Source organism: Arachis ipaensis, chromosome B6 (assembly GCF_059453495.1).
Source record: "Arachis ipaensis isolate K30076 ecotype BB chromosome B6, ASM5945349v1, whole genome shotgun sequence".
Lineage (NCBI taxonomy): Eukaryota > Viridiplantae > Streptophyta > Magnoliopsida > Fabales > Fabaceae > Arachis > Arachis ipaensis.
The window spans coordinates 108,095,375-108,107,223 of NC_142441.1; the positions used below are offsets into that span (position 1 = coordinate 108,095,375).

The 11,849-nt window shown below is 38.2% G+C and overlaps 1 non-coding gene across 1 annotated transcript; it reads left to right on the plus strand.

Annotated features, from left to right (window-relative positions):
* The first annotated feature begins 11,354 nt into the window (after positions 1–11,354).
* LOC148562240 (small nucleolar RNA R71) lies at positions 11,355–11,462 on the plus strand. The gene has a single exon (XR_015886563.1). It is a non-coding gene; the product is annotated as a small nucleolar RNA R71 (small nucleolar RNA).
* The last annotated feature ends 387 nt before the right edge of the window (positions 11,463–11,849 follow it).

An 11,849-nucleotide genomic window follows, 5' to 3' on the forward strand; every position in this document is an offset into this window, starting at 1 on the left:
ATAAATCATACTGCCCTGCAACTCCTTGAGAAGACGACCCGAGGTTTGAATACTTCGGTTATAAATTTTTATTGGGTTTTGTTACTTGTGACAACGAAACTTTTGTACAAAGGGATTTTTGTTGGTTTAGAAACTATATCTACAACGCGATTAATTTTATAAAATTTCTAAATTAGCGAGAATCTCAATCTTCAGAGCTCTCTCTTTTTCACCACTTTACAGTTTTTCAATCTCTTAAAGATTTCAAGAACAAGCATGAGTTTTTAATTCTCCTAGATTTAGGTGAAGAGCTCAGTTAGTCTATGGATTAATGTAATTACCTTTTTTTGTTTTTTAATTATTGTAATTGATTCCTCTTTAAGAAATAGTTTTTGTTCTTCATCTCAAAGAGTTTGAATGTGTTGGAAAATAATTCTTCTCTGACTTGAATTTTATTAATCTTTTGGAAAATTGATTGATTAAATTAAGCTTGAAAATCAATTCTCATAAATTGTAAGTTTTGAAACTGGATTTATAAGTGACATAGAATCAACTAGGTTAAACTCTTATGAATTGTGTGGTTTTATAAATCAGAAACGCTCTTTAACTCTTTTTTGATTAACTAACTAAGGGATTAGCATTAAATTAGGTTAAAGAAAAATTGAATCACCAAGGGATTGGGATTTAATTACTAATGATTTGCCTTAAAAGAATTGTTGTATGGTTAGAATGGAAATTGAAAAGTATTGATCCAAACAATTAACATCTCTGAAACCTTAGCTTTCTCAAATATATATTTTTTCTATACTCACTGTTTGCTTCTATTTTACTTTATTCAATTTCTGTTTATGATTAATTGCTTTTAAAATCCTAAATCATTAGTTTGAAAAGATTAATCAATTGATTTTGCTTGCTTGATCTGTTAATCCTCGTGGGATCGACCCTCATTCACCTGAGGTTACTACTTGATATGACCCGGTGCACTTGCCGGTGTTATGTGGATTGCAAAAAAATCCGCATAAAGTTTTTGGCATCGTTGCCGAGGATCAACGTAAGGAGAGCATAGCTACATGGGAAGACTTGGTTACCAAGTTTCTAAACAAATTTTTCCCTCCTCAGAGGCTTACTAAGCTCAGAACTGATGTTCAGACCTTCAGATAACAAGAAGGAGAATTCCTATATGAAGCGTGGGAGAGGTTTAATAAAGACAAGCTCAGAAAATGCCCTGATGATATGTTTAAAAATGTCTTGGTCAGAGTGGAAAAATTCTTCCTTCCAATGGATTTTATCATTCTTGATATGGAGGAAGATGAGTATGCCTCAATCATTCTAGGAAGACCTTTCCTAGTCACTGGAAGAGCCCTTATTGATGTTGAAAATGGTGAGTTAATGTTGAGGGTGCATGATGAACATCAAGTATTTCATGTCTTTAAAACCATGCATCATTCAAGTGATCAAGAGGATTGCATGAATGCTGAAGCCAAGGATCCGAACATGAAGGAATAACCTAATGAATCACCCCCAAAGATCCCACCTTCATGCCTAAGTAGAATAGAAGAGAAGAATGAGGTACAACAAGCTGGTAATTCAATTGAAACTAACAAGAGCTTGCAACCAAAACCTCCTTTTGCAATCAACAAACCTCCCAACATCAACCCTAAGTTTGGTGTTGGGTGTGCATCAAACAAGGAGGAGGATCCAAAGAAGAAAGTACCTAGAGATTGGAGGAACAAGAAAATTCCTACTGAAGGCTTTCCACCCGGAGACAAAGTAGTGCTATCTCACCACCCACTGTTGCCATACACAGTGAGCAGAGTTCTTTCCTTTGAGCATCTCGAGCTAACATATGAAGACACAAGAAGGAAGTTCAAGGTGAGAGGAGAAGAGGTGAAGCACTATCAACCTTAGCAAGGAACAACTGTCAAGCTAGTGACATTAAAGAAGAGCTTGTTGGAAGGCAACCCAATACTTAGTATTCTTTTATTTTATTTTATTTATTTTATTTCATAATTGTTTTTCCACAATAACTATCACTTGAGTTTGTTTGTGTGTGTAGTACTTGTGATCTACTCAGGAATTCGGGGAATCTCTTCAAGCTTCAACATCATCATGACCATTGCTCTTATCAGGGTTGTGTATGTGTTTATAAAATGAGTTTGGTGTGCTACACCAACCTCATATCTCACTAGGTACTTAGCCTAGTTCACATAGATGGTATCTCACTAAGTTTAGTGTTCTCACACCAAATTTGGTATACCACATTAACCATGCAAACACATTTACAACCTCATCATTCTACCTTATTTTAGCTTCAATTTCAATCTGTCATGATTTAGGTTTCTTTTACATTAAATAGACCCCTACATTAATTAAATTCTTTCACTTTATAATCCTATTTCCATTACCATTACTTGTTCTTTTCTTTGATGCTTGAAGACAAGCAATTATTCTAAGTTTGGTATTGGAGGTCATGCTCTACATAGCCTAAAAGGTGATCAAGAAGAAGGAGAAGAAGAGAAAAGCAACAGAAATTAAGGTTGTTTCCTTCCTTTTTTTTTAATATGCATGTGTTTCAATTTTTTTTATCTTATGTAATGCATTTAAAATTTCTAAATCTCTTGTCCATCACAATCCACAATTATAATTGTGCTTGCTCCCGAATATAAGTAATGAGTCATGTGCTGAAAAGAAACAAAAAGAAACAGGAAATAATCATAAAAGAGCATGACAAAGTGAGTTTGGAAAACCAAATTAACTAAGAGTGTTCAACGAGATCTGAGCCACACTACTTGAGGCTTTAGTTTAGAGGACTTTTATGGGATCCTTATACTTGACAGTACCTTGAAGAAGCAAGAATATAAGAAATAATAAGCAAGAAAAAGGGGTTATAAGAGAAACCAAAGGCTCTGAGTACCACTGACTAAGGAAACTGAAAAAAAATAAGCTTAAAGAGAATCCTAATCAAGTGCTTGTGGTGCTTATATATCAAGCTAAAAGTTTGAAGAACAAAGCATTCAGAAGTCACGGTTAGACTCAAGGTGCAAAGCACCCCCTAAAATGAGAAAGCCAAAGGCTCTGAGCACTAATGGTGGGGAAGAATGAAAGAAAAATAAGCTCAAGGAGCTCCCCAACTATGTGCTTGTGATGTTTATGTATCAAGCCAAAAGCTTGAAAACAAAACATTTAGAGTCACGGCTAGGCTCAAAGTGCAAAGCACCCAATAAACTTAAAAGGTGAAAAGAAAGTAAATAAGCTGCTTCAAGGGGATGAATCAAGAAAGGATTCCATAATCCAATCTGGACAGAAGCCTTGAAAGATTACAATCAATTATGTTGAATTGTGCATAAGTGAAACGGTCAACCAAACTCATTTAGATTGCAATCCTTTACCCCTATTTCATAAGGTTAAGATATTTGCATTAAGCCATGATTCTTTGCATGCTTGAGGACAAGCAAGATTTTAAGTTTGGTGTTGTGATGCGTGCGCATCTTTAGTGTTTTTTCTTCTTTATTTTAATTGATTTATTAAGAATTTCTGTGGATAATTAATAAATTTAAGGTTAGAATGGATATTATTTTGATTAGTTGAATTTTATTGATTACAGGAAATTTTAGAAGAAAAACAGGAAGAAACAAAACAAAAATGAGGAAGAAGAGCAAGAAACAGAAAGCTTTCTGTAATTAACTAAAAGCTTCCTGGAAGAAGAAGCTCTCTGGAAGAAGAAAGAGTGAAAGGCAATGGACAACTCTCATGTCATGCGTACGCGTGCCCTACGCGTACGCGTGCCCCACATGTACGCGTGACCATCACACTCCACATACGACACTAGGGTTTTCATGTACTACGTTGGCATAATCTTCATGTCAAACGTACGCGTGACAACCACTTCTCACGTAGTACGCTAAAAATCTCACGTACAACGCAGCAAGCACGCATACGCGGGGGCCATGCGTACGCGCAACAAGAAACTTTTCAGAACTCACGCGTACGCGTGAGGCATGTGTACGTGTCGTTAGATTGTCACATCAACTCCAGGGCAGTTCTTGAAGCTAATTTGAAAAAGGATCACGTACAATGTAGCCCACTTCGCGTTGTACGTGAGCCCAAAAAATACCTTCCAAAACCTCAACTCAAGACCTTCTGCTTTTCAAATTTTAAATCTTTGAAGGATCATTCACAAGCTCATTAAATGCTGACGGTTACTAAAGATCACAAGCAATCAAGGAAGATCTTTTCGGTGGAAAATAATTATGAAAAGATTTGATTCTATTTAGTTTTAATTTAATTTTGAATTTTGAATTTTGAATTCGGTTATCTTTAGATTAGTATTTAAGGCAGAGGGAGACACTTTGTTGGGAGCTCTCTCTTTTTCACCACTTTACAATTTTTTAATTTCTTAGGGATTTCAAGAACAAGCATGAGTTTCTAATTCTCCTAGGTTAAAGTGAGGAGCTTTGTTAGTCTATGGATTAATGCAATTACTTTTTCTGTTTTTTAATTCATGCAATTGATTCCTCTTTAAGAAACGGTTTTCGTTTTTCATTTCAAAGAGTTTGAATGTGTTAGGAAACAATTCTTCTTTGACTTGAATTTTATTAATCTTTTGGAAATTTGATTGATTAAATTAAGCTTGAAAATTGATTCTCATAAATTGTAAGTTTTGAAACTGGATTGATAAGCAACATATAATCAACTAGGTTAAACTCTTATGAATTGTGTGGTTTTATAAATCAGAAACGTTCTTCAACTCTTTTCTTGATTAAGTGACTAAGGGATTAGCATTAAATTAGGTTAAAGAGAAATTGAATTACCAAGGGATTGAGATTTAATTACTAATGATTTTCCATAAAAGAATCGTTGTATGATTACAGTGGAAATTAAAAAGTATTAATCCAAACGATTAACATCTCTGAAACCTTAGCTTTGTCAAATATATATTTTTTCTATACTCACTGTTTGCTTCTGTTTTACTTCATTCAATTTCTGTTTATGATTAATTGCTTTCAAAATCCTAAGTCATTAGTCTGACTAGATTAATCAATTAATTTTGCTTGCTTGATCCGTTAATCCTCATGGGATCGACCCTCATTCACCTAAGATTACTACTTGATACGACTCGGTGTACTTGCCGGTGTTATGTGGATTGCAAAAACATCTGCATCAATGATATCATCTGTCGGTTATACAACCAATCCGACATATCCGGAGCAAGTGGAATCACTCCACTGCGGCACGTGGAATCATTCCACGGTAATCATAGGCAAGTAGAATCACTCTATTTCGGCAAGTGGAATCACTCCACTACAAAATATTGGCAAACGGAATCATTCCGCTGCGGCAAGTGGAATCACTCCACTACAAATAATTCATTTTCAACTTTATTCCCTTCATATCTCCATCATAATCAATCATTTATCACCACTTAACATCATAATCAATCTCATCATACCTTAATCACATCTATTCATTCTCATTCCTCAACATCATAACCATCTACCATTCATCATCACATTACCCTTTATCAATTCACCAACTCGTCTCTTAAGTCCTTACTTCCAATTTCTCTATCCTCAATTATACCAGCTCTAGACTCTTATCAGTGTTTATAAATATTTAAAAGGCTAAAAGAATGGTTAAAAAGGCTTAAAATCACACTTTTGCAAAATCTGGAGGTTGTGCGTACGCATGCACGGGTTGAAAATTTTTGGTACGCGGAAATCAACACACCCCTCTACACCCCTCTTGGCCGAAACACTCCCCACTCTCCCTCTCCTCCATTTGGTACGCGGAATCGTGATTACACTTTAATTATGTAAAATTCATTGCTCTTTCTTTCCCTGGAAATGGCGCCAAAAACATGATGCCAAGACCATGGTTTACAACTCCGTGTAACTAACCAGCAAGTGCACTGGGTTGTCCAAGTAATACCTTACGTGAGTAAGGGTCGAATCCCACGGAGATTGTTGGTATGAAGCAAGCTATAGTCACCTTGTAAATCTCAGTCAGGCAGATATAAAACAGTTATGGAGTTTTCGAATGATAATTAATAGAATAGGGATAGAGATACTTATGTAAATCATTGGTGAGAATTTCAGATAAGCAAATAGAGATGCTTTCGTTCCTCTGAACCTCTGCTTTCCTGCTGTCTTCATCCAATCAGTCTTACTCCTTTTCATGGCTGGCTTTATGCAAGGGCATCACCGTTGTCAGTGGCTACATCCCCTCCTCTCAGTGAAAAATATGCTCACATGCTCTGTCACAGCACGGCTAATCATCTATCGGTTCTCGATCATGCTGGAATAGGATTCACCCTCCTTTTGCGTTTGTCACTAACGCCCAGCACTCGCGAGTTTGAAGCTCGTCACAGTCATTCAATCATTGAATCCTACTCGGAATACCACAGACAAGGTTTAGACTTTCCGGATTCTCTTGAATGCCGCCATCATTCTAGCTTACACCACGAAGATTCCGATTAAGAGATCTAAGAGATACTCATTCAGTCGAAGGTAGAACGGAAGTGGTTGTCAGGCACGCGTTCATAGGGAATGATGATGATTGTCACGTTCATCACATTCAGATTGAAGTACGAATGAATATCTTGGAAGCGAAATAAGATGAATTGAATAGAAAACAGTAGTACTTTGCATTAATCTTTGAGGAACAGCAGAGCTCCACACCTTAATCTACGGAGTGTAGAAACTCTACCGTCAAAAATACATAAGTGAAAGGTCCAGGTATGGCCGAGTGGCCAGCCCCTCTAAAACGTGATCACAGGATCAAAATACAATCCAGGATGTCTAATACAATAGAAAAAGGTCCTATTTATAATAAACTAGCTACTAGGGTTTACAGAAGTAAGTAATTGATGCATAAATCCACTTCCGGGGCCCACTTGGTGTGTGCTTGGGCTGAGCTTTGAGTTTTGCACATGTAGAGGTCCTTCTTGGAGTTGAACGCCAGCTTTTGTGCCAGTTTGGGCATTCAACTCTGGTTTTGGCTCCTTTTCTGGCGCTGGACGCCAGATTTGGGCAGAAAGCTGGCGTTGAACGCCAGTTTACGTCGTCTATTCTTGGCCAAAGTATGGACTATTATATATTGATGGAAAGCCTTGGATGTCTGCTTTCCAACGCAATTGGAAACGCGCCATTTCGAGTTCTGTAGCTCCAGAAAATCCACTTTGAGTGCAGGGAGGTCAGAATCCAACAGCATCAGCAGTCCTTCTTCAACCTCTGAATCTGATTTCTGTTCAAGTCCCTCAATTTCAGCCAGAAAATACCTGAAATCACAGAAAAATATACAAACTCATAGTAAAGTCCAGAAATGTGAATTTAACATAAAAACTAATGAAAACATCCCTAAAAGTAATTAGATCCTACTAAAAACATACTAAAAACAATGCCAAAAAGCGTATAAATTATCCGCTCATCACAACACCAAACTTAAATTGTTGCTTGTCCCCAAGCAACTGAAAATCAAATAGGATAAAAAGAAGAGAATATACTATAAATTCCAAACTATCAATGAAATATAGCTTCAATCATATGAGCGGGACTTATAGCTTTTTGCCTCTTGAATAGTTTTGGCATCTCACTCTATCCATTGAGGTTCAGAATGATTGGCATCTATAGGAACTCAGAGTTTAGATAGTGTTATTGATTCTCCTAGTTCAGTATGATGATTCTTGAACACAGCTTCTTTATGAGTCTTGGCCGTGGCCCTAAGCACTTTGTTTTCCAGTATTACCACCGGATACATAAATGCCACAGACACATAATTGGGTGAACCTTTTCAGATTGTGACTCAGCTTTGCTAAAGACCCCAATTAGAGGTGTCCAGGGTTCTTAAGCACACTCTTCTTTTGCTTTGGACCTTGACTTTAACCGCTCAGTCTCAAGTTTTCACTTGACACCTACACGCCACAAGCACATGGTTAGGGACAGCTTGGTTTAGCCGCTTAGACCAAGATTTTATTCCTTTAGGCCCTCCTATCCACTGATGCTCAAAGCCTTGGGATCCTTTTTATTTGCCCTTGCCTTTTGGTTTTAAGGGTTATTGGCTTTTTGCTCTTGCCTCTTGGTTTTAAGAGCTTTTGGCTTTTTCTGCTTGCTTTTTCTTTTTCTTTCTATTTTTTTTTCGCCTATTTTTCTCTATTTTTTTTTCTATAAGCTTTGTTCTTTGCTGCTTTTTCTTGCTTCAAGAATCATTTTTATGATTTTTCAGATTATCAAATAACATGTCTCCTAGTCATCATTCTTTCAAGAGCCAACATATTTAACATTCTTAAACAACAACTTCAAAAGACATATGCACTGTTCAAGCATACATTCAGAAAACAAGAAGCATTGTCACCACATCAATATAATTAAGCTAAGTTCAAGGATAAATTCGAAACTCATGTACTTCTTGTTCTTTTGATTTAAAACATTTTTCATTTAAGAGAGGTGATGGATTCATAGGACATTCATAACCTTAAGACAAAGTTACTAACTACTAATGATCATTTAATGAAGACACAAACATAAATAAGCACATAACATAGAAAACGAAAAACAGAAGAAATAAGAACAAGGAATGAATCCACCTTAGTGATGGTGGCGTTTTCTTCTTGAGGAACAAATAATGTCCTTGAGCTCTTCTATGTCTCTTCCTTGTCTTTGTTGCTCCTCCCTCATTGCTTTTTGATCTTCTCTAATTTCATGAAGGATGATGGAATGCTCTTGATGTTCCACCCTTAGTTTCTTCTAATAATTGTGTGGAAGAAAATGTATCCCCTGAGGTATCTCATGGATCTCTTGATTTGCAGTCAAATGTTCTACCACTGAGCTATAGACCCTTGATGGAAGCTTTTGTCTTCCCTTTCCTCTTTCTAGAGGTTTCTCTGGCCTTAGGTGCCATCAATGGTTATGGAAAAAACAAAAAAGCTATGCTTTTACCACACCAAACTTAGAATGTTGCTCGCCCTCGAGCAAAAGAATAAAGAATAGAGGAAGAAGAAGAAGATATGGAGGAGATGGGGGGATGTGTGTATTCGGCCATATGGGTGGGATTGGGTGGGGAAAGAGATATTGAATTTTGTAGGTAAGTGGGATGTATGGATGTGAGTGGTGAATGGAAAACAGAAGGGATGGTCATGAATGGAGAGAGAGGGTGAGGTAAGTGGGGATCCTGTGGGGTTCACAGATCCTGAGATGATCCTGTGGTGTCCTACAGATCTTGAGGTGATCCTGTGGTGTCCACAGATCCGGAAGTGTCAAGGATTTACATCCCTGCACCCATTAGGCATGTAAAATGCCTTTGCACACAACTCTGGGCGTTCAGCGCCAGGTTGGTGCCCATTTTGGGCGTTCGACGCCCATTTGTTGCCATTTCTGGCGTTGAACGCCAGAACCATGCTTGTTCTGGGCGTTCAGCGCCAGAAAGCTGCCCATTTTGGGCGTTCAGTGCCAGAACCATGCTCTGTTCTGGCGTTGAACGCCAGGCAGATGCTCCTCCAGGGTGTGATTTTTCTTCTGCTGTTTTTGATTCCGTTTTCAAAAATTTTTTTTATATTTATTTTGTGACTCCTCATGATCATGAACCTATAAAGACATATAACTAAGAAAAATATAGTTAGATAAATAAAAATTGGGTTGCCTCCCAACAAGCACTTCTTTAATGTCAATAGCTTGACAGTGGGCTCTCATGGAGCCTCACAGATGTTCAGAGCATTGTTGAAACTCTCCAACACCAAACTTAGAGTTTGGATATGGGAGTTCAACACCAAACTTAAAGTTTGGTTGTGGCCTCCCAACACCAAACTTAGAGTTTGACTGTGAGGGCTTGGGTTGACTCTGCTTTGAGAGAAGCTTTTCATGCTTCCTCTCCATTGTTGCAGAGGGAGATCCTTGAGTTTTAAACACAAGGGAGTCCTCATTCCATTGAAGGACTAGTTCACCTCTGTCAACATCAATCACAGCTCTTGCTGTGGCCAGGAAAGGTCTTCCTAGGATGATGGATTCATCCTCTTCCTTTCCAGTATCCAGGACTATGAAATCAGTAGGGATGTAAAGGCCTTCAACCTTTACTAACACGTCCTCTACTTGTCCATATGCCTATTTTCTTGAATTGTCTGCCATCTCTAATGAGATTTTAGCAACTTGCACCCCATAGATTCCCAGTTTCTCTATTACAGAGAGGGGCATGAGGTTTATTCCTGAACCAAGGTCACACAGAGCCTTAAAGATCATGGTGCCTATGGTACAAGGTATTATGAACTTCCCAGGATCCTGTCTCTTCTGAGGCAATGTCAGTTGATCCAGATCACTTAGTTCATTGATGAACAAGGGAGGTTCAACTTCCCAAGTATCAATGCCAAATAATTTGGCATTTAGCTTCATGATTGCACCAAGAAACTTGGCAGTTTGCTCTTCAGTAACATTCTCATTCTCTTCAGAAGAGAAATACTCATCAGAGCTCATGAAGGGCATAAGGAGGTTCAATGGAATCTCTATGGTCTCTAGATGAGCCTCAGAGTCCTTTGGTTCCTCAGAGGGAAGCTCCTTATTGATCACTGGACGTCCCAGGAGGTCTTCCTCCTTGGGATTTGCGTCTTCCTCTCCCTCTTTGGGTTCGGCCATGGTGCTTATGTCAATGGCCTTGCACTCTCCTTTTGGATTCTCTTCTGTATTGCTTGGGAGAGTACTTGGAGGGATTTCAGTGATCCTTTTACTCAGCTGGCCCACTTGTGCTTCCAAATTTCTAATGGAAGACCTGGTTTCATTCATGAAACTCACAGTGGCCTTAGATAGATCAGAGACTAGATTTGCTAAATTAGAAGCATTTTGTTCAGAGTTCTCTGTCTGTTGCTGAGTGGATGATGGAAAAGGTTTATTAGTGTTAAACCTGTTTCTTCCACCATTATTAAAGCCTTGTTGAGGCTTTTGATCCTTCCATGAGAAATTTGGATGATTTCTCCATGATGAGTTATAGGTGTTTCCATAAGGTTCACCTAAGTAATTCACCTCTGCTATTGCAGGGTTCTCAGGATCATAAGCTTCTTCTTCATAAGAAGCCTCTTGAGTACTGTTGGATGCAGCTTACATTCCATGCAGACTCTGAGAGATCATATTGACTTGCTGAGTCAATATTTTATTCTGAGCCAATATGGCATTCAGAGTATCAACTTCAAGAACTCCCTTCTTCATAGGCGTCCCATTACTCACAGGATTCCTTTCAGAAGTGTACATGAACTGGTTATTAGCAACCATGTCAATGAGTTCTTGAGCTTCTGCAGGCGTTTTCTTTAGGTGAATGGATCCACCTGCAGAGGTGTCCAATGACATCTTAGATAACTCAGACAGACCATCATAGAATATATCCAGGATGGTCCATTCTGAAAGCATGTCAGAAGGGCACTTTTTGGTCAGTCCTTTGTATCTCTCCCAAGCTTCATAGAGGAATTCACCTTCTTTCTGTCTGAAGGTTTGAACATCCACTCTAAGCTTGCTCAGCTTTTGAGGAGGAAAGAACTTGGCTAGGAAAGCCTTGACCAGCTTATCCCAAGAGTTCAGGCTATCTTTAGGTTGAGAGTCCAACCATATTCTAGCTTTGTCTCTTACAGCAAATGGGAAAAGCATGAGCCTGTAGACTTCAGGATCTACTCCATTAGTCTTAACAGTATCACAGATCTGCAAGAATTCAGTTAAGAACTGAAAAGGATCTTCAGATGGAAGTCCATAAAACTTGCAGTTCTGCTGCATCAGAGAAACTAATTGAGGTTTCAGCTCAAAGTTGTTTGCTCCAATGGCAGGAATGGAGATGCTTCTTCCATGTAAATTGGAATTAGGTGCAGTAAAGTCACCAAGCATTCTCCTTGCATTATTATTATTTTC